Raw genomic sequence first — 6,291 nt, forward strand, 5'->3', positions numbered from 1 at the left:
TACTTCATCTTGCAAAGTAATTTCCTCAGATAAAGAAATGCATTATTTTCATACGGTGGACATAACAAAGGACCACAGAACAGGTGAACTAAATACAGATATTTATTGTCTCACAGTTCTGGAGGCTAAAAGTCAAAAATCAAGGTGTCATCAGGGTTGGTTCCTTCTGAGGGTTGTGAGGGAAGGAGCTGTTCTAGGCCTCTTTCCCTGGCTTGTAGATTACCATTTTTCTCCCTATGTCTCTTCTCATTTATGCATATCTGTGTGTCCAAATTTTCCCTTTTTGTATGAACACTGGTCATATTGGATTACTATGAACCCTAACGACCTCATTTTAACTTCACTACCTCTTTAAAGTCCTTATCTCAAAATAAAGTCACACTGAGGTACTTGGGGTTAGAACTTCAGCTATAAATTTAGGGGGTGAGAGAAACACAATTCAACCCATAATAAGGAGATACAATAGCTTTTAAAAAGGAAAGTGTGATTTGGTTGGTCTTTGTCCTTGGTTCCCAGAACAAAATTCCTAAAACTCTTGAAATCTCCTGAGTAATAAGAGTATCTTTTGTATGCTACTGAGATGATTGGTGGCGGAGGGGTGTGTGGGGGTGTGTGGGGGTGGGTAGAGTCCCCCAGATAGCTTCAGGATAGGGTTTGGTTGCCAGAAAGACCAAGGCATGATTAGAGGGTTGGATCCAAACCTATTCTCCAATCTCTAGGGAAGGGAGAGAAGCTAGAGATTGAGTTCAATCACCAGTGGCCAATGATTTAATCAATTTTATCAAACACAGTGAGAGCTCTATAAAATCCCCTAAATGATGGGAGTTTGAAGTATATCCATGTGCTAAGAAGCTGGTATGCCCAGAAAGGACATGGAAAGTCGACACTCCTCCCCCTAACCTGGCCCTACGCATCTCTTCCAATTGGCTATTCCTGAGTTGTATCCTTTATAATAAACTAATAATAGTAATTAAAGCCTTTCCCTGAGTTCTGTGAGTCATTCTAGTGAATTATTGAACCTGAGGAAGTGGGATTGTAGGAACCCCTAGATTTGTGGTCAGCTGGGCAGAGACGTGTGTAGCCTAGACACCCCATACATGGCTGGCTTCTGAAGTGGGGGCGGTCTTGTGAGACTGAGCCTTTAACTTGTGGAATCTGAAGCTAACCCCAGGTAGATAGGGTCAGAAGTGAACTGAATTGCTGGATAGCCAGTTGGTGTTGGGAGACTTGGGAAATTGGTTGGTATTGATAAAGAGACTATGAATCTGGTGTCAGGAGAATTAGAAGGAAGGAAGGGCTTCTATGACAACTAGGGGAGGCTTATGGTGTTAGAGTTCAGAGTACTCTATGGAGCTCTCTGAATCATTTCAAGTGTACTCATTTTAATTCACAGTCTGGATTTTTCCTAATTCTATGTTCTAACTTTTACTTACGTGACTTGGTGGCTTTAACTGATAGAGTAATTTGGCAACCCTAAATTTCAAAATTTGAGTTTAGTTTTCAGCTACTTTAGCATTAGGTTTGCAGTATTAAAGGATTTTCTGTTGTTGTGTTTTTAGAAATCAAAAGATAACATTGAAGGCCCTACAGCACATAAACTAAGAATAAATGGAATCAAAAGTATTAGAAAGGATTGAAGATGATTTAAATTAGAGGATATTATCATTTTAACAGAAAATCACAGAGAATCTACAGACAGGATATTAGAAATAATGAGAGTTTAACAAGATAGATAGGTATAAGATAGCTTTAAAACAGTTATCTGTACTTTATACCAGAAGAGAGTCCAGATAGACTCAGATAAACAGGGCATGTAATATACGATAAAGGTGGAATCTCAAATCATGGGAGAAATATTATTCAATGAAGGTGTTAAGACAATGGTTAGTTGTTCAGGAAAAAACATAACATAAACCATTTTCAGATATACCAAAGATTTTTTTTTAAAAGAAAGTAATTTAATCCATTACTTTACCATTATTGCATCACACTTATACAAAGGTTTCCAGTTAGTCTCCTAAGAGAGCATTTTTTAAAGATTTTATTTATTTATTTGAGAGAGAGAGAGAATGAGGGGGGAGGGGTAGAGAGAGGGGGAGAGAGAAGTAGACTCCTGGCTGAGCAGGGAGCCCCACTCAGAGCTCAATCTCAGGACCCCGGGATCATGACCTGAGCCAAAGGCAGACACTTAACAGACTGAGCCACCAGATGCCCTGTTATTAAACATTGCCATTTTACTGCTGCCAAACCCTGAAAAGTTCTGATTCAGTATTTGCAAATCATCTCTTATCAAAAGTTACCACTATGTAGATTAGTCTCAAGAACTAACAGGATTCAGAAAGTGCACAACAATTTCAGTCAATTAAATGAGTACCATCCATCATAAACTCTTTCTTGTTTGGGTCATTAGTGCACATGCTGGAAAGCTAGAAAGGAGTGGGAATGTTAATGGATGGAATAGGCTCATATCTTGAGAACTGCGATGCATTTACTTGAAGACTGACCATTGGAGGAAATTTAGGAGTAGAACGGTGTAAACTCTAGACCCAGATCGGCCCTTCCTGCATCCTCACTCTCTTCCACAGTTCTTCACAGAATCTTACTTTCCTGGTCCATCTTCCCAGTCTCTCAAAATACTTCCAGGAAACTGCAGAATGAGCCATGAGATGCCACTTTAGCAGAGCAGTTGCTGTATCTGGTACATTTTCCCACTTCTTTTGTTAGTCGTCTCTTGCCTCACTTTCTGGTGACTGGGCCATGGAAGCAAGACTTCAGTCCTAAAGACAGTTGACTCAATATTACAAAGACATAGATTGATTCCTTATTCAAATGAAAACCTCACAAATGTAGCATGGTTAGATCTCCTCCTTCACCCATGTGGATCTTTGTTCACTTACTGTCACCATGGGCATTTATAAATATAAGTCCAGCCTATCTTCTTCTCTTCCCAATGATTGTCTGGGTCCTGTGTATGTGGCTGAGTTCAGCGTTCTGAATTTAAAAGTGCCATTAGGATGCAAACAAATGATGCCCTTTTCTTTGAAATGTAGAGAGGTCTTTTTCTTTTAAAAGGTGGGTCAAAGTGCATCCAGTTCATCTTGCCCATCAACTAGTTTATAATCTAGGCCTCTCCACGTTTGATAATCTGCACTGTGAATATCTCATTGAGCACACTGTAATCAATTTGAAATGTTATCATTATTTTTGATGAAAGGGCCATGGAAAAAATTGAGATAATGTTAGCCTGCAGTGGCCTTTGTCCTTGAGAACAAATTGCTCTAACAAAACCAATTTCTGTATTTTTAAAGAATTAGTGCTATTTAAGCTGATGCAAGTGTAAGTCACATAACTGGAGTGACAGCAAGTTTGCTTTGTGAAGAAAATTAAGAGGTTGTTTACTTCCATGGAGAGCTTCCACAAAAAAAAAAAAAAAAAAAAGAAGATGAGATCGAGAGATGTGATTCCTGCCCAGAGATGGGCAGGATGACCTCTTTCAGGTCCATGGTATCTTCTGGTCCCTTCTGGTCACCTTGCTGCCCCAATTGACTTATTTTATTAGTGACTTGTCCTTGAATTCAACCTTGATTAAACTTGATGCTGGTCATCATTCTCTCCTGGGACCAACATTCCTTACCTCCTTCCCTTCTGCCTGTCTTTTCTATGCAGTCTTCACTCTGGAGAATGTGTGTAGAAAACCCTGTGCTCGATGCTTAGCTTTGCCTTTCTTCCACCTTTCTTTTCTGCTTTAGCCAACTCAAGAGCCCAAATGACTCCCTTAGAGAGACTTGTCCTTTTTCCTCCTGGCACATCAGACATTTTCCAAGTACCTGATCTACAGAGTGCCAGCTTAATACTATAAACTCTGGCACAGATATGAGAACCCAAAGTCAGGATTTTCCATAGGACAAGACAGGCCACAACCCAAAAACTGGTTCTTTTTTTTTTTTTCTGGCTTTTTCATATTGAGCACCATTGATGACAGTAACAGCTATACAGCCTCTATCACTCATTGGGACCAAAGACTTTTAAAAAAATTGAGTGCCTGACTCTTGGTTTCAGCTCAGCTCATGATCTCAGGGTTGTGAGATCAAGTCCCGCATCAGGCTCTGTGTTCAACGCAGAGTCTGCTTGAGATTCTCTCCCTCCCCCTTTTCCCCTCCCCTCTCTGCTCACACACAAGTGCTCTCTCTCTCTCCCCACAATAGAAAAATAAATAAAATCTTTTTTAAAAACCTGAAATATAAAAGTATTACAAGAAATAAACTGTTAAATGTTTTTATATATATGTTGGAGCAGGGAAATGTTTTATAGGCACAGCAGGAAACCCAGAAGCCACAAGGGAATTTGACTAAATAATTTGAAGCTTCCTCATAGCACAACAAACAAAAAGTCTTCACAAAGTTAAAAGATAAAAGACAATTGGGAAAGTAATATATTATCATGGCTTGTGGTGTGCTTTTGGTTGTCAATGAAGCCTGTTTGAATGCCAGCTCTAAAACTAACTGTATGAATTTGGGTAAATTACTTAATCTCTCTGAACTCCAGTCTTCCTTGTGTGAAAAGTGAGAATAATACCAATATTTCACAAGACTGATGTGAGGCTTAAATGGGATAATGTATGTAAAGTATTTAGCACAGAGCCTAGCATAAGCATTCAATAAATGCAAGGGGAAAGATCTGGAATATTTGCAAAAGCAGTTATTACAAATTAATAAGAAAAAACAAAGCATGTTTTAAAAAGGGCAAAGTATGTGAACAGGAAGCTTGAATAAGTAGAAATGACATTAGTAAATAATTACATGAAAAAATGTATAAACTACTAATAGAAAAGCAAAATAAAAGAACAATAAGATATATGATTATACTGTTTGCACGGGAAAATAATGTTTTCTTTGACCTTCTTATGGTCCCTAGCTGGGTCTGAAAATTAAATTGGCAAAGACAGATTAACAGGAGAAAAACATGTAAATTTATTTAATAAAAATTCCATGTGACTTGGGAGCCACAAAAGGAAATGAAGCCCCAAAGGAATGGGTAAGCCTGTGTGTTTTTATGCTAGGTTTGATGAAGAGTGGAGAGTCGTGGGAAGATGTGATAGGGTAAAGATTATAAGTATAGTAAACTGGGGTAAACTTAGCAAGGCCTGTTTGTTCTTGACAGTCCCTTATCTTCAGAGATGAAGATGCTTCTTTCCTCCAGGTAAGGCAAGGGCACTTCTCACATGAGGGTTTTATGATTGCTTCAGGAGGGGAGGGGAGGAGGATGTCAGCGTGACCTTCCTGCTCTGCCATTTTCTCAAACTCCTTCAGCTTAATCAATGTGCCAAGGTTGTGTGTCCTGAACCCATCAGAGTGGCAAAGATTAAAAAAAAAAAAATTGATAATGCCCTGAGCTAGTAAGAATATATAGAAAAAAAAACACTCTCTTACATTTTGTTGGGAATATAAATTGGTATACTTTTCAAGATAATTATTGGTATTTATTAAATTTAAATGTTCATACCTGTTTGATCTCACAGTTTCAATTCTAGAAATTTTCTTTTTTTTTAATTTTTATTTATTTATTTGACAGAGAGAGACAACAGTGAGCGAGGGAATACAAGCAGGGGGATTGGGAGAGGGAGAAGTCGGCCTCCTGCCGAGCAGAGAGCCCGATGCGGGGCTCTATCCCAGGACCCTGAGATCATGACCTGAGCTGAATGCTTAACGACTGAGCCACCCAGGTGCCCCTCAATTCTAGAAATTTTCTACTGAAATATTTATTCAAGGAAGCACAACATATTGTAGCTATAAAGATGGCTATAGATAAAACCAAAATTGCAAATAACGAAGACTATTATATAAATACTATAATTTAAATTCAAGATATATACAAAAGCAAGTTATACGCTAATCTGCATAATGTGATCTCCTTTTGGAAAAAAAAGAAATTATAACATATATGCTAATATGCTCATAAAATATCTCTAGATGTTAAAATTATAGAGTTTTTCCCCTTTTAGTATGATTTTGTGTCTAAACTACAATCATTTATAAACCTATAATAATTATACACTAGTGATAATTTATAATTGAATTAAGATGGGGGAGGAGAGGAGATACCAAAATACAAGAGGTGATCCCTCAGGAGGAAAAGAGATAGGATCTAAAGTTCAAGCAAAATGGAGAGATACCAGGTTATAAAAGTCATTTAAAAAAATTTTTTTTAAAGATTTTATTTATTCATTTGAGAGAGGAGAGAGAGAGCACGAGTGGAGCAGGGGGGAGGGAGGGGGAAGGGGCAGAGGAAGAA

The sequence above is a fragment of the Callorhinus ursinus genome, unplaced genomic scaffold (assembly GCF_003265705.2).
Source record: "Callorhinus ursinus isolate GAN/ISIS: 27379988/994484 unplaced genomic scaffold, GSC_fseal_2.0 scaffold26, whole genome shotgun sequence".
Taxonomy (NCBI): domain Eukaryota; kingdom Metazoa; phylum Chordata; class Mammalia; order Carnivora; family Otariidae; genus Callorhinus; species Callorhinus ursinus.